The sequence below is a fragment of the Neoarius graeffei genome, chromosome 1 (genome assembly GCF_027579695.1).
Source record: "Neoarius graeffei isolate fNeoGra1 chromosome 1, fNeoGra1.pri, whole genome shotgun sequence".
Classification (NCBI taxonomy): Eukaryota; Metazoa; Chordata; class Actinopteri; order Siluriformes; family Ariidae; genus Neoarius; species Neoarius graeffei.
The window spans coordinates 19,784,829-19,807,316 of record NC_083569.1 but is presented as its reverse complement, the minus strand read 5'-3'; the positions used below and the strand labels follow the sequence as shown (position 1 = coordinate 19,807,316).

The 22,488-nt window shown below is 41.3% G+C and overlaps 1 non-coding gene across 1 annotated transcript; it reads right to left on the bottom strand.

Moving 5' to 3' along the window:
- Positions 1 to 6,462: 6,462 nt before the first annotated feature.
- Positions 6,463 to 6,535, bottom strand: trnar-acg (transfer RNA arginine (anticodon ACG)). Its single transcript has one exon. It is a non-coding gene; the product is annotated as a tRNA-Arg (tRNA).
- Between the last annotated feature and the right edge of the window lie 15,953 nt (positions 6,536 to 22,488).

Genomic DNA, 22,488 nt, shown 5'->3' with positions numbered 1-22,488 from the left:
CACACAGCTGCAAAGGAAACAGAAACAAAGAGACAGGGACAACCAACACTGCATGAAAATCCACACCAGTGAAGAAACCACATTACCTGACTTAAATGTAAATTATTTAGAGTTATGCAGACATCTTATATCTACCTCCATTCATGCAGTATTTCAGTATCTACAGAGAATTAATGAAGTATCCTGGCCCTGTAAAATGTCTTTAGGAGGCAGTTAGTCACACCACCATATTGGGGCAGGGTTTTTACATTACTCAGAGCATATTTACTGTTGATATCAGATGACATGTCAAACAACGTACATGATTTCAACAATATTTACAGGGTCATAATAGACATTAATTAGAACAAACACCAAATATATATATTTTTCCTGGTTATATATTGGGAAATGAAACAAGCTGCTGATACTAAAAGCTTTCAGGTGAGTAACAGCACAATCATAAACCAAAACATTAAAGTGCCATTCCACCATTGGATGTATTCTTTGGCATAAAATACAATATATTTTATGACAACATGACTAGACAGAGAAATCTTTTAGCTTCAAAATGATATATCAAACATAATTTTTTGACAACAACAAGTATATTAATTTTGCGACCAAAGTCACCTACCCTTTTAATTTCCGCGCGGTAGTGAAACGTGATGTCATCGGCAGGTTCCCCTTCTTGTGTACCACGTGTCGGTCTATTTTTAGACCAGGAAACCCCCAAAGTGAGAGAGTCATTTCTCCTCGTATATGGGGGCCAAAAAAATTGCAAAAAATTTTGAGTTAATCTTTCAGTTAGCTAGATTTATTGGTATTAGCTAGATTTATTGGTATTATTTTTATCGCGTGCTATCTGCCATTGCTGATAATATGTGCCACGTCACATGTCACGTGGTACACAAGAAGGGGAACCTGCCGATGACATCACGCGCGGAAATTAAAAGGGTAGGTGACTTTGGTCACAAAATTAATATACTTGTCGTTGTCAAAAAATTATGTTTGATATATCATTTTGAAGCTAAAAGATTTCTCTATCTAGTGATACCATTTATATATGTTGTCAAAATATATTGTATTTTATGCCAAAGAATACATCCAATGGTGGAATGGCACTTTAAATGAAAAGAGAATGTCTGCACTTTTTCCTGACCTAATCTGAAACAGAGAAAACACCACTATGCCCCATTGAATGGCAAACACCACGAGGAATTTCAGACATTCACAGTGAGTATCTGATAAATGCAACATACAGAAATGTGATATCTGTATTCCAGCTGTTAGAAATTACACAAGCTGCCAAAGTGTTACACTCTGACAATTCAAATAGCCAAATTTTACAAACATGGTGAGCAGAAAACCATCTCAAAATGCACAACACATCGAACATTAAGTTGGATGAGCTACAACATCAGAAAACCACATCAAGTTCCAGTCCTGTCAGCCAAGAACCGGAATCTGAGGAAACAATGGCAATAGACTCACTGAAACTGGACAGTTGAAGATTTAGAGAAAGACAAGGAGAATTTTTCCCCATTAATCTTCAACTGTATAATCACCAGCGGCAGCTTGTGGATGAGCAGGACTAAGCCCTCCTGTCTTTCAAAGAAAAAAAATCAGGATAATATTTCATTTTTTGGCTTCTATTTTGGTCTTATTTTGGTTAACAAATGTTTTAAAAATTACTATTTTGGACTTTTGTGAAGCCAAGTACAACAGCACCATCATAAAGAAGAAGAACCGAAAAAACAAACAATGATATAAAATGAGGCTTTGGGCAAACTGAATGAGCCCAGCGCTGTAGATTCACTCAGCGAATCAGGAACAGCCTTGTCAGATGATTACATAGAGTGACACGCCCCCTAGTTATAATCTCCATATGGACTAATACTAACCCCATTTCCAGAAAAGTTGAGATATTTTCCAAAAAGCAATTAACACAAATATCTGTGATGTGTTAATTCATGTGAACCTTTATTTAACTGACAGAAGGACAAAGAAGAGATTTTCAATAATTTTACTGACCAACTTAATTGTATTTTGTAAATATAAAAAAACCCTCAGAATTTGATGCCTGCAACACACTAAAAAAAAGTTGGCTTATCTAATGGTTATTAGATGGTTTCAAGATGGCGGCATGTATGGATGCAGCAGCCCCTCGCAAACCCAATAACATGGTGTTTTGAAATGTTTCTTCATCTATGTCTACATGTTTGTATATGTTAAGACACAAATACAGTCGCCAGTTTTTGGTGAATATTGGCAGAACAAGTGAACACAGCTTGACAAGCAGCACAAGAACAAAATCTCTAGAGCCTCAGCCTACTCTGCCAGATCACAACATCACTGACTTCAAGTACTGTTTCCTATCAGGAAAGGGGGCACTGCAGGCATTGTGAGAGGAAGCAGGAAAGGGGAAAGTGCAGAGGGACACGGGCTAGGCTAGCGGCTCATCCGAATAGACCGGCAGTACCATCCATCATATTCGCCAATGTTCACTCCATCGACAATAAGCTGGACCATGTACACCTTCTGAGAGCCACCCAGTGCGACACGAGAAAATGTGTTTGTATTTTCACAGAAACATGGCTAAATAACATCATCCCGGACTCCGCCATACAGCTAGACTGGCTAATGTGCCACATAGCTGACGGAGCCTGGGGAGTGGGAGGTAAGACCAAGCAATGCTCGGTGTCAGGATATGATAGTGGTTTCTAAACACTGTTCAGCTCTGGTGGAGTTTATGATCATGAAGTGCTGAACTTTTTACCTGCTGATGGAATTTACAGCTATTTTGTTAGTAACTGTATACATTCCACCCAGCACTAATAACAGCAACAGAGAGGCAGCACTAAGTGAACTGTACCAAGCTATCAGTGAGCAAGAGCCAGCCCACCCAGATAGATTTCTTATTCTTGCTGGGGTATTTAACTCTGCCAATCCAAAGTCTGTTTTACCCAAGCTACACAAACATGTTGATTTCCCGACAAGAGGAAATAATACACTGGACCTTGTTTTCACTAACAACAAAGGAGCATACAAGGCTGCCCCCGTCCCCCACCTCGGACTCTCTGACCACATCACAGTTATGCTAAAGCCAGCATACAGGCCAAGGGTGAAAATGACCAAATCAGTTCTGAAAGAGATACGTGTGCAGCCAGAGGTGCTACTTCTGCACTTCAGAACTGTTTTGACATTACAGACTGGGACAGTGATGCAGGCAGCCATGTACAACCAAAACATAGACCTACTAACCCTTCACACACCTTCTTCAGTCCCCTGCCTTCTGGAAAAAGGTACCAGAGCCTCCAAGCTAGCTCCACCAGACTGGCGAGCAGCTTTATATACCATGCTGTTGGGATGCTGAATTCTCTCTCTCTCCCCTATCTCCAAATAACTCAGTCTGTTACTCCAATTCATCTGTAGTATTGTCAAGTAATAAAGCACTTGTCACTTTATGACACTTCCTCACCTCAACATCTGCTCATGACTCATCCTGTAAATGGATCATGATTTGCATATTGCAGATGCTCCCGTATCCTTAGCCATTTTGCACTGTTACTATTACCATTTGCACTAATACAATTTGCACTATTTCTGCTTGTGTGATATTGTGTGTGCTTTTTTTTTAAATCAATGCTTGTTTTGTTTGTGTATTTATTAGTGCTGTCAAGCGATTAAAATATTTAATCGCGATTAATGTCGCGACTGTCATAGTTAACTCGCGATTAATCACAATTTAATCGCACATTTTTGTCACATGAAAAACCATTGTAATTCTCTTATCAGCATAAAAAAGTGAATGGGCTTGCTCACCGTTCGAACTACGGGGGTACACAGGGGATCCGAGATCCCCTGAAACAGACATGAGATCCCTTGAAAACATGATTTGGGAAATGTTGGGGGGTCTCTAAAATATTGGCAAAATGATGTTTATTGACATAGCAATCGTGTGTAACGGGAAGCATTTGCATATCCGAAGTGAGCGCGGGATGGAGAGCCGCGCTCTGAGACAAGCGCAAGCACCCCCCCAAGGGAAAATAAGGGACCCCCCCGAAAATATCGGCATAGTTCGAACACTGGTTGTACCAATGTTTTTTTTTTTTTATTGCAGAGCATAACACGTCTTGTCACAACCACTGCAAAGTGGGGCTGGAGCCGCCGATGGGAAAACGAAACCTAAGCCGAGCACCGTGGCTCTTCGGGGGAGGGCAGAGGACTCTGGCTGTGCGGGGCGTGGCATCATGTCACAGAGCATTAATTTCGCGATAAAAAAATTATTGCCGTTAAAATTGAGTCAAGTTAACGCGTTAATAACGCAACATTTTTGACAGCACTAGTATTTATGTTTACACCGAGGGTCTTGGAGAAACAATATTCCAATCTGTGAAAAAGCCTGTTTGCATGGCTCCATCCTCCGTTGCATAGTTGCTCTGTTCACTAGATGAGCTCTAGTGCTCCCTTTTTAGTGAGCTCAGTCAGCAGGCTGGTAAAGTCCAAAAAATTAGGAAAAACCTCCTGTAATATCAAGCCAGCCCCAGGAACTGCCTCACCCCCTTTTTGGTCTTGAGTCTTGGGCAGGCCACAATTGCTGCATTCTTATCAATTTAGGGACGCAGCTGCCCATGACCCAAGTGAAAACCCAGATACTGTACTTCCACCCACCAAATTGCACACTTCCTTGGGTTTGCTGTGAGTTGTGCATATTTCAATGATCTCAGGACAGCCCTTGGGTTTTGGAAATGCCACTGCCAATGTCCCTGTGTGCTCGTGACAGGAATTGAACTATGATGCAACGGCTGGAGCGCACCTCTGCAGAGCAGGGACCTAATCTGTGAGCAATGTCCACTGAGTAAGCCAGCTGGTCCACGATGTCCAGGGAGACGTGTTTGAAAATGTCAACGATGATATTCTTTACTTTCTCACCTGCTTGCTCCGGAATGCCAGACACTCGTAGATTCCATCTTCTTTTATAGGCATCCAGGCCGCTGCATTGTTTCTGAGGACACTGTTCTCTTTTTCTAAGATGTGGACTTTACTTTGTAAGGCGATGACTTTATTTGTCACGTCTTCTACCTGTTTCCCCATAGAATCAGGGACGTCAGTGACACTTTTAATGGAATTTGTCTTATCTTTAATAATTGCCTCAAGTGACTGCAGCCGTTTGAGAGATTCTTCTTGCATCTTTTCAATTCTTTCCATTATTTTTAGCAAAAGCAAGATGGGCACAGCCTCTTTATAATCCTCGTCACTGGCACGTGTCTTTGACTTTTTGGCTGGTTGTGGTTTCGGAGTTTCTGGTAGTGGCACCAAACACTGTTCCATTCCGTCTTGTAAACCATCTGGTTCAAACTTTTCACTCAGAGACTTTCTGGCATAGAAATGCATTACAGTGCAGCTATCATCCTCTGTTTCCATATTGATGGATAACCTGAAAAAATAGCAAGTATGCTTACCAACTCCTGTTGGTTTAGTTTGTATAGTGTTATGTTCACTTCTCCTTTAGTTCGCAGGTTCACTGAATGGTTAACTCAAGGCGCTAGCTGGATAACAGTGAATAAAATGAAAGAAAACAAGGATTAAAAAATTGTTTCTGAGCGAGGTCCTTGTAGTCGCTATTTAGTTTATCAATTAGGTTCATTCTAATCAGCCCTTAAGCATATTTAGCAATTCAGCACATTAGGTTTCGTTCATCATGATGCAGAGCTCCACAAATCACATATTACACTGACGCCATCTTGGCTGCCCCCCTGTTGCTCTTCTTCTTCACGAGCAACTTGGCTTGTATATTTGTCCACCTCTTTCTCCGTGGCTATAGGTTCTAAATCATCCTCAGACAACCAACCAAAGATTGAGGATGAATTTGAAGAGCCTTTTTGTCTCTTTCAAAAGAATTGGTTTCAAGAACGGACGCCACTGCAGAGAATAGTATAGAGTCCATGTGGACACAAAAAAAGGCATTGGTGCACATGACGTCACGCATGCAGCACCACTAACCTGTAAATTGCTGCGATCTCATAATGGCGGACAAGCTTTTAATGATTTTTGGAGCAGAATTCATATGCAAAAATGTATTTTTGAACCAATTTTTTATTTATACGCTAACTTAGAAGAAGAAACCTTTATTTGTCACATGCACACTTCAAGCACAGTGAAATTCATCCCCTGCATTTAACCCATCTGAAGCAGTGAACACACGCAAACACACCCAGAGCAGTGGGCAGCCACACTACAGCGCCCGGGGAGCAGTCAGGGTTTAGGCACCTTGCTCGAGGGCACTTCAGCTCAAGGCCACCCCACATTAGCCTAACTGCATGTCTTTGGACTGTGGGGGAAACCAGAGCACCTCAAGGAAACCCACACAGACATGGGGAGAACATGCTCCACACAGAAAGGCCCCCACCAGCCACTGAACCCAGAACCTTCTTGCTGTGAGGCAACAGTGCGAACCACTACACCACCCTTTAAAATTTTCGAGCCAGCCAGGAGTCGAACCTAGAATCTTCTGATCCGTAGTCAGACACGTTATCCATTGCGCCACTGGCCCTATAGCTTCGTGGCCTATTTGAGTACCTCACACACAGAAAGCTAGAGATTTTATGATGTAATTTTCATGAGACTAGCACTTTAAGAACGATGCAGCCAGCATTCCTTTAATTTTTTTTTCTAACAGGTGAACAATTTAAGGTCAACCCTGGGCTTATCCAGGATTTCAACCTTGGACCTCTCACAAGTGAAGCGAAAATCATACCAGACAAAGCCAGACGACCCACACAAAAGTGCTTATGTGCTACTGGAATTTCATTATATCTTTCAAAGGTTTGACTTTTCATGTCTGCAGGATCCTGCTCAACATTTGAGATGGTTGCATGAGGTGTGTGGAGGAAAGCAGGTTCATATTACTTTTGCTTTCTTCAGAAAATCTCTATGGCTAACCTGACCAAAGTGCCAGGCTCATTGGTATGGCAGTTAGAGCACATACTCAACTGTAGTGACGGGCACTCCATCACACCTTACACATGCTATTTGTCTTGTGATATGCCAAACTCATATGCAAGGTATTTTGAAGAAACGTTTAACCGCAGCCTAGCCAAAGTTAAAATCAACATTTTGTGATTTGATGTATCCAATGCCTCCAATATGGCCGACTTCCAGTTTGATGACGACGTGAAAATACTCTATTTTTGAGAGATTCAAGCAACTCAAGATACATTTTATAGTTGATTAAAGTAAAGTTACTTTCAAAATGAAGCACAGTTAGATTAATTGTGGTGTAAGTGGTTAGCACAGTTGCCTCATAGCAAGAAGGTTCTGGGTTTGCGGCTGGTGGGGGCCCTTCTGTGTGGATTTTGCATGTTCTGTATGGGTTCTCAGGGTGCTCTGGCTTCCCCCACAGTTCAAAGACATGCACTTAGGTTAATATGGGATGGCTGTGGGCTGAGGTGCCCTTGAGCAAGGCACCTAACTCCCAACTGCTCCCTGGGTGCTGTTAGCATGGCTGCCCACTGCTCTGTGTGTGTGCTCATTGCTCAGGTTTGTGTTCACTGCTTCGGATGGGTTAACTGCAGAGAGGAATTTCACAAGTGTGTGATGAATAAAGTTGTTCTTCTTAATTCAAAGAACCGCACTGATTTTTAAGAGATTCATAAGTGCTTCTCTTTGAGGCAGTCTCATCTGTGTATTTGAATTTCGTGTCTCCTGTGAGCACTGCAACGTTTCTCTGGCTGTTACCCTAATTGTAGCACATTTAGTGTAGTTTGAATGTAAGTGCTTACAAGTTGTCTTCTAGAAGTTCAGCACTTGTGTAAAATGCCTGCTATGTGATGCAATGTGATCTCAAAAACAAAAATTCTGCTTGCTACATATATTTGACAGGGACCAAATGTTGTATCCAACTGCTTGGATGGCAACATGACCTACTCATAGCGGGCTTGCTGAAATAGCTCAGTAGGGAAAGCATTAGACTAAAGGTCCCTGCTTCAGGTCTCGGTTGAGGAGTGTGGGTTGTGTACGTCTCAGCCTTTGCCCAAGGGCAGGTTTGATTTTTTTTTTTTTTGCCAGGTCGATGCCAGTAATTTGGTGCTGAAAGCAATCTTATATCTATGTCTTGGTTCCATGGTGTAATGGTTAGCAATCTGGCCTTTGACTCCAATGATTTGAATTCAAATCTCAGTGGTATTTCTGAAGCCTTTGTTTGTAGCATCTGAGCTAACATGTCCAGGTTGTCTCAACTGCATGCTCATCAGATTCACATAGAAGGATTTGAGCGATGTCTGGTATGCGGAGCAGTTCCTAAATGAAAATGAAATTGTCATATTAAACAAACGAAGCAAACAAGCAAAAGAAAAAAAAAACTAGTAGGACGCTTGGAAGTTTCTGTCGTGAAGCCCCAGGAGAATGATACAAACAAAAATAACTTGGCACAGGAATCTTTACCACATAAGTCAAAGAAATGCTCACAATCATTCTATTCAGATCCTCCCTAATCAGACATATCAATATCAGACAGATATTTCTAAGGAATACAGTGGATTACTGTATAATTTCCTCCATGTTGCAAGACAACACTGAGAACATGATTAAAATGGTAAATATATTTATACATTTTTGAATAATATCTCATCTCATTATCTCTAGCTGCTTTATCCTTCTACAGGGTCACAGGCAAGCTGGAGCCTATCCCAGCTGACTATGGGCGAAAGGCGGGGTACACCCCTGGACAAGTCACCAGGTCATCACAGGGCTGACACATAGACACAGACAACCATTCACACTCACACCTACGGTCAATTTAGAGTCACCAGTTAACCTAACCTGCATGTCTTTGGACTGTGGGGGAAACCGGAGCACCCGGAGGAAACCCATGCGGACACAGGGAGAACATGCAAACTCCGCACAGAAAGGCCCTCGCCGACCCCAGGGCTCGAACCCAGGACCTTCTTGCTGTGAGGCGACAGCGCTAACCACTACACCACCGTGCCGCCCTTTGAATAATATAAATATATAATATTAATAATAATGTAAATATTTTAAATCACATAGGTCATGTGGAAAATGGAAATTAATCATGGAAAAAAAGCAGCCTTTGTTTGTGAAATGAAAAGTAATGTGAAAATCTGTCTGTCACACTGCATTGTTTTTGGCTACTAATTTCCAACACAGCAGATGGACGACATGTGACAAATGTCAAAGTCCCTCCTGCAACAGCATCTGGTCTTCTCAGGCAGTCTCCTGTCCCAGTACTAACCAGCTCTTGAGGCACATGGGTGCAGTACCGATCTCTGTTTCACTAGTCCTTGGCCTCTCGCCTATTATATAGCCAGGGCAGTGTTTCTCAAACTTTTTCAGACCAAGGACCACTTTATCCATTAAAAAAAAAAAAAAGTTTGTGGACCACCTAACCCCTTAAATATCCTGAACAAAAACAATGAGCCCACTTCAACAGTATATTACAAATTACACACTAATGAAATGACAGTTTTACAAATAGTATAGTCAACTCACTCATTGTTGTCCTTCTTTTAACCCTTTGATGCAAAACATATGCACACCCCTTCTAATGCACAACATGGGTCAAAAATGACCCGCATTCATTTTCCAGGTTATTTCATGCTGACTGAGTTTTTCTTTGCTCTATCTTTTGAAATCAATTTATTTTATGATTGAATATTCCAAGTATTATTTAAATATCTTGTTTTTAATTACCACAAATCATTAATTTAATTTTTTCTTTCCTACTTTATGAACAAAAATAATTTTTATATTACTACACATGGGTCATCCAAGTGTGATTTACAATTAAATGTCTTAATACTATCATAATAATTTGTTTCAAGTTATTACTTTAGCAGTGAATGGGGCCAGTTATTTATTTATTAACTATGTAGTTAGCTAAGCCAACTACAATAAAATTAGCTAACTAAAGTAGAATATGTCAACAGCTCAGTAGCTAATAGTGATTACTTGTAACTTTCTGACAAGTAATCTACTCACTCTCAACGTAACCTAAACATAATCAATTTTTTTCTAAGGTAATGTTAGAACAATTGAAAAACATTACTTCCATGTATGAGATGGGCAAAGGGCGCTGTGCTGAGCTATGAAATGTCTGACACAAGCACAATTCACAGTTCCCACCAAATGCTGGAGTAAATGCATGCGGGTCGGTTCTGACCCATGTGTGTAAACTTGATGTAGAATTACAAAAGCTGTGCTTGTTCATAACTTAAGAAAGGAAAAATAAAAATGATGATTTGTGCTAAACAAAAACAAGATATTTACTGCATATTTGGAAAAGTAAATGACAAAATGAATTTATTTCAAAAGTAGATCATAGAAACACTCAGCCATACATGAAATAACCTGGAAAATGAATGCAGGTCGTTTTTGACCCATGTTGTGCATTAGAAGGGTAGTGATACAAAAAGGGTTTTTATTCAAAAAGTAAGAAAGGAAAAAATAAAATGAGGATGTATGACGATCAAAAACAAGTTAATTGAGGAATACCTTGAATACTGAATGATGGAATTAATTTATTGCAAAGATATAGAAGATAAAAACTCAGCCGGGTCACTTTTGACCCATGTTTTGCATCAAAGGGTTAATGGGAAGAATGGTGCTGCTTATTCTGATACATCAGTGAAGCAATGTCTGGCTCCAAACTGGACATTTTAAATCTCATATTGGGGGCCACATTGATCCAGTTGCACTGCTTTGTTTTCTCAAACAAATAATCATCATGTCTTTGCACTTTGTCCTTGTTTGTGTCGGATATTTCTTGTGCTTTTCTTTTGACTGACCCAGTCTTCAGCCACCGACCCATTATCTTTTTGACAAATTGATGCTTAGTCTAATTTGGTTACTCGCAGTTTCTCCACATTCCACATTCAGAGGTGACACTGATATAAAAGTGTAAACTAAACGGACATGGCTATAGGTAGTGTCACAAAACTGTTGGCTTGCTTAATGTCAGACAAATTCAAATAATAGGCTACGATTTGAATTTACATAGGACTTTATTCCATATAGAAAACTCCTCATTTGTGCTACTCACAACTTTGCTTTTGGAGTCACATAGGCAATTTGAGAAACATGATACTTTATAGCATCAACTTCCAGAAACAGTGAGCTCAGGTTTGGTCCTCTGGTAACCACAAGAGTTTGACTCCCTACTCACATGTGTATTACAGCATGCCTTGCCAGATGGAATAGGTAAAATTTTTATGATGGCCTTTAGTATGATCTAATGGTGACTAGAACTCATAATCTCCAAGTTGAAAGGTAGACACACTAACCACTAGGCCACCTCCCAACATATGAAAAGCATGCACCAAATAGGCATTAAGTTGAGCAACTTAATTTTAATGTTTAATTGTACTTCATTTGATATTTTAATTGGGCAGTATGGTGGTGTAGTGGTTAGTACTGGCACCTTACAACAAGAAGGTCCTGGGTTTGTGGCCGGCAAGGGCCCTTCTGTGTGGAATTTGCATGTTGTCTGTGTGGGTTTCCTTTAGGTGCTGTGATTTCCCCCAAAGACATGCAGGTAAGGTTAATTGGTGGCTCTAAATTGACTGTAGGTGTGAATGGTTGTTTGTCTCTGTGTCAGCCCTGTGATAACTTGTCCAGGATGTACCCTGCTTCTTGCCCATCGTCAGCTGGGATAGGCTCCAGCTTGCCTGAGACCCTGTAGAACAGGATAAGTAGCTACAGATAATGGATGGATGATATTTAAATTTGCTTACCTGTAAATAATTATCATAAATAAGGGTAAGATTGTATTATGGGAGCTATTATATTGGCAATTCATCTGTTATATGAATTGTTTTTCATTATTTTTTTCAAACATCCAAAGTGATTTGATCATATTTTTTCAAGCCCTTGAATAAAATTGAAATCTACCCTTTTACCTGAACTGAGACAGAATGCAGTTGCCATACCAGACAGTGGTACAGCTCCCCAGCATGCTCTCTATGATTCTGCTGAATGTAATGCAGACAGGAGGGAAGAGTTTGCTTTCAATATAACATAACTGTGTGAAAGTCTTTGTACAGTGCAGTTGGAGTTCCTGTCACTGTGGGCTCCAGAGCACAGTAGTATAGTGCAGAGTCTGATACAGCAGCAGAGGAGAGGAGCAGATCCACTTGTTTCTTATCTTTATTAAGTTTAGCAGATATTCGTGGAGAGGTGTTGGGACTTAGAGATCCACTTTGAACAATAATATAAAGAAGAAACTCAGGTTGAGATTTTGGATCTTGCCTGTACCAGTGCAGACTATATACAGAACCACTGAAGCCTTTGTAGCTGCAGGACAGAGTAACTTCATCACCTTCATTTTTAACAGTGTGAGTGACAAGTGGCTGTATTGTATCTGCCATGGAGTCACCTGTCATTGGGAAGAAAGTATATTGCTGTTGAAATCAGTTATATTAGTAATACTCATATTTTTCTCTTTTTAATACCACATAGAATAATTCAGTCCTATTTCAGTATTTTTGAGATAATAAAACATCTCAACTCACCAAGTGAAAGCCAAACACATAGGAATATAACAGTCAACATGATGAATTATCTTAGCTGAATGAAAATATTCTTCCTGCACTCTGATCTGTTAAAATTATAAAGGTTCATGAAGCTCAACCCACAGCATCACATAGCAGTGTCACCAATGTTGCTGAAAGATTTTCTCCCATTGTTTAGTCTTTGTTCAGAGAAATATTTTTATAAGTCTTGAGACATCTTGAATCATTTAAGAATAATTCACAAATAAACAGTTTATTATAAAAAGAGGAAGGACTGAAAGTAGATTACAGACAAGCATGACAATTTTCTCATTTTTAAGCAAGTCACCTCACAGCAAGAAGGTTCTGGGTTCAAGCCCAGTAGCCGATGGGGGCCTTTCAGTGTGGAGTTTGCATGTTCTCCCCGTGTCTGCATGGGTTTCCTCCAAGTGCTCTGGTTTCCCCCACAGTTCAAAGACACATGGTTAGGTTAACATGGGGTGGTCTTGGGCTGAAGTGCCCTTGAGCAAAGCACCTAACCCCCAACTGCTCCCCGGGTGCTGTAGGATAACTGCCCACTGCTCTGGGTATGTGTGTGTGCTCATTGCTCACTTGTGTGTGTGTGTGCATGTGTCTGTTCACTGCTTCAGATGGGTTAAACGCAGAGGACAAGTTTCACTGTGCTTGAGTGACAAAGGCTTCTCTTCTTCAAGTAAATACCAGGCATGGGGTGATGTAATAGCTGTTCCTGACTATATTTGTACTGTGTATCCACCAGGCAAATAGAAATAAGAAATTCTAAATAATGACTTCATTTGACTAAAACACACCTCACTGTCTAAAATCACTGTGGATTAAAAAAAAAAGCTAACACACAAATATCATTGTAAAATTTGGACTGTGCAGGATCTTGACTTCAGAAAGTGGGATGTATATGAACTTATTGAAAACTTGTTTCAAGCTTTTTAGCTCTAGTGATAATTTAAGGCCTATTTCAGAATATAGGAAACATATTGTAGTTATAATTATAAAGTAATACAGGGTTTTATGAATAAAGACTAAATAATTGTGACGTTTGGGCTTTATTCTACAAATAATAAGACATTAGTTTACCTCCAATATTGTCTTCCTTAAAATAACGTATTACTGCAACATGTCAGAGCAAAAATGATGGTTAAACTGACATCATGAAGAAGTGAGGGTAAACATGTAAAGAGCTCCATCTTATGAGAAAAGCACGACTCTGCTCCAGTCATGTGTAGTGCTTTTTGTACAGTGTAGTTGGGTTTCCTGTCACTGTGGGCCCCAGAGTGCAGTAGTACAGTGCAGAGTCTGTCACTGCAGCAGGGGAGATGAGCAGATCCACTTTCTTACTCGTTTTATCAAGTTTGATGGACACTCGTTGATGAGGGGGTTGAGTGTGTATGACACATCCACTGCTTTCAAGAATCAGCAGCAGAAACTCAGGTCTTGATCCAGGTTTTTGTCGATACCAGTGAAGACTGGTATCTGTTCCAGTATATCCAGTGTATGTGCAGGACAGTGTGGTGTTGCTGCCTTCAGTTGAAAATACATTAGTTGGGTCTGATTTAATGCTGTTGTCAGCAGCCTCTGTTAGAAAAACATTATAATAATATTGTGAAATGTTCATCATAAATGAAGCTATTCATACAGAAATTGTGCTTCTTAATGATAAAAATAATTATTTCATCTCGTCTCGTCTCGTCTTTTTATGCTTCATCCGGGACCGGGTCGCGGAGGCAGCAGTCTAAGCAGGGAAGCCCAAACTTCCCTTTCCCCAGACACCTCGGCCAGCTCCTCGGGAAGAACACCGAGGCGTTCCCAGGCCAGCCGAGAGACATAGTCCCTCCAGCGTGTCCTGGGTCTTCCCCGGGGCCTCCTCCCGGGGGGACATGCCTGGAACACCTCCCCAGGAAGGCGTCCAGGAGGCATCCGAAAAAGATGCCCGAGCCACCTCAGCTGATTCCTCTCGATGTGGAGGAGCAGCGGCTCTACTCCGAGCTCCTCCCGAGTGACTGTGCTTCTCACCCTATCTCTAAGGGAGCGCCCAGCCACCCTGCAAAGGAAACTCATTTCGGCCGCTTGTATCCGTGATCTTGTTCTTTCGGTCATTACCCAAAGCTCATGACCATAGGTGAGAGTCGGAACGTAGATCGACCGGTAAATTGAGAGCTTCGCCTTTTGGCTCAGCTCCTTCTTCACCACGACGGACCGGTAAAGCGACCGCATCACTGCGGAGGCTGCACCAATCCGCCTGTCGATCTCGCGCTCCATCCTTCCCTCACTCGTGAACAAGATCCCGAGATACTTAAACTCCTCCACTTGAGGCAGGACTTCTCCACCAACCTGGAGAGGACAAGCCACCCTTTTCCGGTCGAGAACCATGGCCTCGGACTTGGAGGTACCGATTCTCATCCCAGCCGCTTCATACTTGACTGCAAACTGCCCCAGTGCATGCTGAAGGTCCTGGTTTGAAGAAGCCAACAGGACAACATCATCTGCAAAAAGCAGAGATGAAATCCTGTGGTTCCCAAACAGGATTCCTTCCGGCCCCTGGCTGCGCCTAGAAATTCTGTCCATAAAAATTATGAACAGAACCGGTGACAAAGGGCAGCCCTGCTGGAGTCCAACATGCACTGGGAACAGGTCTGACTTACTGCCGGCAATGCAAACCAGACTCCTGCTCTGTTCGTACAAGGACCGGACAGCCCTTAGCAAAGAGCCCCGAACCCCATATTCCCGAAGCACCCCCCACAGAATACCACTTGGGACACGGTCGAATGCCTTCTCCAGATCCACAAAACACATGTGGACTGGTTGGGCAAACTCCCATGAACCCTCGAGCACCCTGTGGAGGGTATAGAGCTGGTCCAGTGTTCCGCGACCAGGACGAAAACCGCATTGTTCCTCCTGGATCCGAGGTTCGACTTTTGGTCAAATTCTCCTCTCCAGTACCGTGGAGTAAACCTTCCCTGGGAGGCTGAGAAGTGTGATTCCCCTATAATTGGAACACACTCTCCGGTCCCCTTTCTTAAAAAAAGGGACCACCACCCCAGTCTGCCACTCCAGAGGCACTGTCCCCGACCTCCACGCGATGTTGCAGAGGTGTGTCAACCAAGACAGCCCCACAACATCCAGAGACTTGAGATACTCAGGGCGGATCTCATCCACCCCCGGTGCCTTGCCACCGAGGAGCTTGCAAACCACCTCAGTGACTTCGGCTTGTGTAATGGACGAGTCCACCTCTGAGTCATCAGCCTCAGTTTCCTCAGTGGAAGACATGACGGTGGGATTGAGGAGATCCTCAAAGTATTCCTTCCACCGCCTGACAATGTCCCCAGTCGAGGTCAACAGCTCCCCACCCGCACTGTAAACAGTATTGGCAGAGTACTGCTTCCCCCTCCTGAGGCGCCGGACGGTTTGCCAGAATTTCTTCGAGGCCGACCGATAGTCCTTCTCCATGGCCTCCCCGAACTCCTCCCAGTTCCAAGTTTTTGCCTCCGCAACTGCCCGAGCTGCAGCACGCCTGGCCTGCCGATACCCGTCAGCTGCCTCAGGAGTTCTAGAGGTCAACATGGCCCGATAGGACTCCTTCTTCAGCTTGACGGCATCCCTTACTTCTGGTGTCCACCACCGAGTTCGGGGATTGCCACCACGACAGGCACCGGAGACCTTGCGGCCACAGCTCCGAACAGCTGCATCCACAATGGAGGTAGAGAACATGGTCCACTCAGACTCAATGTCCCCCACCTCCCTCGGAAGCTGGGAAAAGCTCTCCCGGAGGTGGGAGTTAAAGACCTCCCCAACAGAGTGCTCGGCCAGACGTCCCCAGCAGACCCTCACCATACGTTTGGGCCTCCCAGGTCTGTCCAGCTTCCTCCTCCGCCAGCGGATCCAACTCACCACCAGGTGGTGATCAGTTGACAGCTCAGCCCCTCTCTTCACCCGAGTGTCCAAGACATAGGGCCGGAGATCAGATGAAATGACTACAATGTCTATCATCAACCTCTGACCTAAGGTGTCCTGGTGCCACGTGCACTTATGGACACCCCTATGCTCGAACATGGTGTCCGTTATGGACAAACCGTGACTAGCACAGAAGTCCAATAACAAAATACCATAATTGCCCCTCGGGTTCAGATCGGGGAGGTCGTTCCTCCCAACCACGCCCCTCCAGGTGTCACTGTCGTCGCCCACGTGAGCATTGAAGTCCCCCAGTAGCACAATGGAGTCCCCAGTCTGAGCACCCCTCAGTACCTCTCCCAAGGACTCCAAGAAGGCCGGATACTCTATACTGCTATTTGGGCCGTAGGCACAAACAACAGCAAGATCCCTCTCCCCAATCCGAAGGCACAGAGAGGCGACCCTCTCGCTCACTGGGATAAACTCCAACACATGGCGGCTGAGCTGGGGAGCTATAAGCAAGCCCACACCAGCCCGCCGCCGCTCACCACGGGCAACTCCAGAGAAGTGGAGAGTCCAGCCCCTCTCGAGGAGCTGGGTTCCAGAGCCCAAGCTGTGCGTGGAGGTGAGCCCGACTATCTCTAGCCGGTACCTCTCAACCTCCCGCACAAGCTCAGGCTCTTTCCCCCCCAGCAAAGTGACATTCCATGTCCCAACAGCCAGCCGCTGTGTCCAGGGATCAGGTCGTCGAGGGCCCTGCCTTCGACTGCCACCCAATCCACACTGCACCAGTCCCCTACTGCTACCTCTGTGGGTGGTGAACCCACAGGAGGTCGGGCCCACGTCACCTCTTCAGGCTGAGCCCGGCCGGGCCCCATGGGCAAAGGCCCAGCCACCAAGCGCTCGCATACGAGCCCCAACCCCGGGCCTGGCTCCAGGGTGGGGCCCCGGCTGCGTCATACCGGGCGACGTCACGGTCCTCGGTTTTTTCTCCATAGGGGTTTTGGTGAACTGCTCTTGGTCTGGCCTGTCACCTAGGACCTGTCTGCCTTGGGAAACCCTGACAGGGGCATAATGCCCCCGACAACATAGCTCCTAGGATCATTCAAGCACACAAACCCCTCCACCACAATAAGGTGGCAGTTCTAGGAGGGGCATAATTCTTTCATGTGTAATGTATATGACTTACCAATATCAGTGATACTGAAGAAAACTAAGAGGAGTAACGTCGTTATTCTGAGTGTTTAGTTCAGACCTCTAGCTTTAGAAATAGATGCCTGTGTTGTACGTTTGAGATTTTCTCTGATGTCTCGACATGTTGCTCCACCCACTCATATTTATTCATATTCATGACAACTCTGCTTCATCTCATATTGCAAATGAGAATTTTATTTATTCAGTCTGTTTATTTAGCATCCTAAAAATATACAGAAAAAAACATCAACAATAAAATACACTACAGTACTAAAAGATAATGAATTCATATATTTTTACTCCTTTCCTGTGACAACCAGTATGTTTTGATTTTTATTTTTTTACTCATGCTCTTGTATGAGCACTGTGGTGACTTCAACTAAAAATATATATATAAATAAATAAATAATTAAAATTAAAAAATAATTTAAAATAATCAGTTGTCAACATTCTGCATACAAATTTTTGAGTCAACTTAACTTTTGGACAGAAACTCAAATTATTAATTGAAAGTTCACAAAACTTTGTGTGTGTGTGTGTGTGGGGGGGTGGGTATAGAAGTTTGTTATAGGAACTAGTGTTTAAAGTTCCCTGTACTTTATCAATGTCTACACATTACATTACACGTTACATCCAATTAAATTGTGCTTGAGCAAAGTTTCATTAACTCTAAATTCTATATCAAGTTCTCAGTCATTACACAGGGGAGTTAGTCTGACTTACAAATGTGTGTTTTTTTTATTGAGTGCTCAGCTTAAAAAATCTGAGGGGACAACCCAGCAAACACAAAAACGTTTATATAACGTTGTATAAACGTTTGGCTAACGTTTCAGAAACGTTACAAAATAATGTTTATAAAACGAAAATTTGTGGACAATTTTTTCGTTTTATAAACGTTTGAAAAAACGTTATATAAACGTTTGAAAAACATTCTGGAAACCATCATACAACATTCTGGAAACGTTTCAGAAACGTTTTTTAAAAACATTGTATAAACGTTTCTTAAAACCATTTAAAAACAATAGTAAAACGTTTCTTTAATGTTTTAGAAACGTTATTAGAAACATGTAAAAACGTTTATATAACGTTGTATAAACGTTTCATAAACGTTGTGAATGAAACGTTTTAAAGAGAACGTTTATAAAACGTCAATAAAACGTTACTCATTTACTGATTATTTTGATAATTGTAATACAATCATTATGACATCTTAATATCTAAAAATACCAAGAGATGATAAAAAATGTGCCACAGGTCAGCAAATATGACTTTATTAAATTTTCACCAACGTTTCATAAACGTTTCATAAACGTTTAATAAAACCTAACCTTAATGCAACCCAAATGAAACGTTTTATAAACGTTTTGTGTTTGCTGGGAAACTCACATCTGTTCAGGGTGTTCCTCAAGGCCCATTACCTGAGCTCACATACCGCAAAGTAACATTTATATGTACTGTACATGCATAATAAACACATGAATGAATGAATGAATGAATGAATGAATGAATGAAGTTAATCATGGGGAAAACTGACCAGAAAAAGCCAATTAATTTATTTACACATTGTTTCCACCAGTAGCACCAGACCTTCATGGTTCTGGTAGTGTCATTAAAATACATTCTTGAGCATGAAAAATGTAGATTTAAAAAGTTACTCTGATTAATGTATTGTAGTTCATAACTTCTTACATTTATTTTCCATTTATTTCAGTTGCGTTATCGCTTTTGTTTGCGTCTGTGGTTAACTGATAACAAGTTGGTAAAGGAAGTATCTTTCACTTTCTGTGGTTTTTACAAATGTTAGGTTTTTGTACAGCCTCTCATTGACTCTGTATTACTGTGCTGCTGTCAGTGCGCAGTGATAGAGTGCAGAATCTGACATCTGTAGATCTTTAATAGTAAGTTCAGTCGAGTCTGAGGATGTTTCTGCCTTGAATCGAGCGCCAGTGGGGTTGTAATTAGAAGAACTTTGTGACTTTGCGCCTTTAAACAGTAAAAACTGTGGTGCGCTGTTAGGATATTGTTTGTACCAGTGAAGCCAAATGCTATTGCTGCTTGACTGATATGAACATTTCAGAGTAACAGTGTCTGTTTCTTTCCCCACAATGTTGGTATCTTTGTCCGCTGGCCCAATATTATCTGCAACACTGCCTGAAGCAAACAAGAATATAAAAATAAATATGAATATAAAAATACATATTTGAACTATTTTTGTAAATGTACCCAAAACATCAACTACATCAACTCATGCTTAAATTATTATATAAAAATTAATAAAATTAATTAACTTATGAAGGTTAATTACCTGTTGCTACAGTGAGAATCAGTGGGATGTATCTCACTGTGTACAGTAAGTTGTATAGTTGAGGCATTTCTGAACACAGCTCTGTGAGGATTCTGTATAATAGTGCTGTATGTATTGAACTTTACACATGAGGGAAAATGTGTTTAGAAGGCCACACCCAGGAAGTGCAGCTGTTGTGGCATAACTCGTACAGATCATCACTTCACAGTATCAGTGTCAGTGAACTGCGGAGGTGGGAAGTGACGAAGTACAAATCCTTCATTACTGTACTTAAGTAGAGTTTTCAGGTATCTGTTACTTGAGTATTTATTTTTCCGACAACTTTAGATTTACTCCCTACATTTAAAAACAAATATCTGTAATCTCTATTCCTTACATTTTCAAATCAGGCTCATTACTTTAGTTTCAATGTATTTGAGAAGAATTATTGATTTTTTATTTTATTTTATTTTTACTTTGCTTCAATTGCATGCCTTCCCAACATCAAAACCAATTTCTACCTCAATGGATGAGACAATAACACATTTAAATAAATAAATAAATAAATAAATAAATAAATAAATAAAAGATTAACCTAATCCAATCTGGCAACCCTGACTCTGAAACATGAGTTTGATGAACAGGTTTTCTTTGAACTTCTAAACATTTTGGGGGTAAATACATAATGTTTTAGCTGGATGTGATGTATGCTCTTCAAACAAGCTATTAGTATTGTTGTGGTACTTGAGACTGGTCTGAAGACCACTTTTTGAAGGCCTCAGTCTCATCTCCGAATTGACCACATTTTTACTTGGTCTTGTCTCAGTCTCAGACACTGAGGACTCAGGATTTTATTTCAAGACTGTTCAAGACCACAACTGTGGGGATTTCACTACATTGCCTATGAATTGTTTGATTTATTTGTGAACATCGTTACTGTGATTGGGTGTAAAATTTCCTGTTTCAAATGACAATAACGTGACTCATTGCGAATTTTAATTTTTCTTTTCCTGTTAATGGCCATGACCCCTTCCCGCACCCTTCACACACATTGGTCTGGTCCTGGCCTTGACTCGGTCTCATCCTGCTTTGGTTTTGACTTGATCTCAACCCTTCAAAGTCTTGGTCTCGATACACTTTGGTCTTGGTCATGACTTGGTCTCAGTTTTGGTGATCTTGACTACAACACTAGCGATTAGCAAGCATGTAGGGAGCTGAGTAAGGTAAGGATAGCTATAGGTTATCATTAAATACAGCTGGGTTGTTGGTTAATACACTGTACCTTGGTAGCTGCTCGTCAATCAACTGCATGTGCAAGTAGAAAATTTATTTATCACACATTACTTGGCAATTAAAATATTTGCAGTGGAGCATGGGTGATTCTTCAGTTCTCTCCCCCCCCCCCCTTAAATTCTGATAAAAGGTAACTAGTCATAATTTTTTTTTTAATTATGTCAAGTAAATTATATATATATATATATATATATATATATATATATATATATATATATATATATATATATATATATATATATACACATTTTATAATTATTTGTCAGGTGGCGTAGCAAAATGTAATTCACATCTGTAACATCAAAAACAGTCTTTAACATGGTGAGTACAAATGATCTGCTTATCTCCTATGCTGTAGACATTGTTAACCATTAAAAAAACCTTTATTTTTAGTTTATTGAGTTTCTTTGAGTTTTTAACATTCAACAACATGACATTTTTCATCTTTTCACCATCAAATCATTATTTTTCTGTATAACAATATACACTTTTGTTTAATGTGTGGAAAATTATTTTCAGATTTTTTTTCCCCCTTTGGATAGGTGGGTGATTATTTCATTAAGTTTTGCATGCAACAGTGCAGCATTGAAGATAAAACAGTTTTAAATCTGCTTTTGCTGTACAGTGGCATGCAAAAGTTTGGGCACCCTTACTGAAAATGTCTGTTACTGTGAATAGTTAAATGAGCAGAAGATGAACTGATCACCAAAAGGAATAAAGGTAAAGATGATACATTTATTTTCAGTGTTTTCTGCAAGATTTGTGTTTTATTTTTGTTTTGTACAATTGGAGAGTGAAATAAGAACACCATGCGAAAGTTTGGGCACCCCAATACATTTGAGTTCTCAGGTAACTTTTACCAAGGTTCCAGACCTTAATTAGTTTATTGAGCTGTGGCTTGTTCAAAATTTTCTTTAGGAAAGGTCAGATAATGCAGATTTCAAAGCTGTATAAATTCTCTGACTCCTCAAACTTGTCCCTGAAATCAACAGCCATGGGCTCCTCTAAGCAACTCCCTCGCATTCTGAATAATAAAATAATTGATGCTCACAAAGCAGGAGAAGGCTACAAGAACGTATCAAAGTGTTTTCAGGTAGCTGTTTCCTCAGATTTTAATGTTATTAAGAAATGGCAGTTAACAGAAACAGTGGAGATCAAGGTGAGGTCTGGAAGATGAAGAAAACTTTCTGAAAGAACTGCTTGTTGGATTGCTATAAAGGCAAATTAAAACCCCTGTTTGACTGCAAAAGACCTTCAGAAAGATTTAGCAGACCCTGGAGTGGTGGTGCACTGTTCTACTATGCA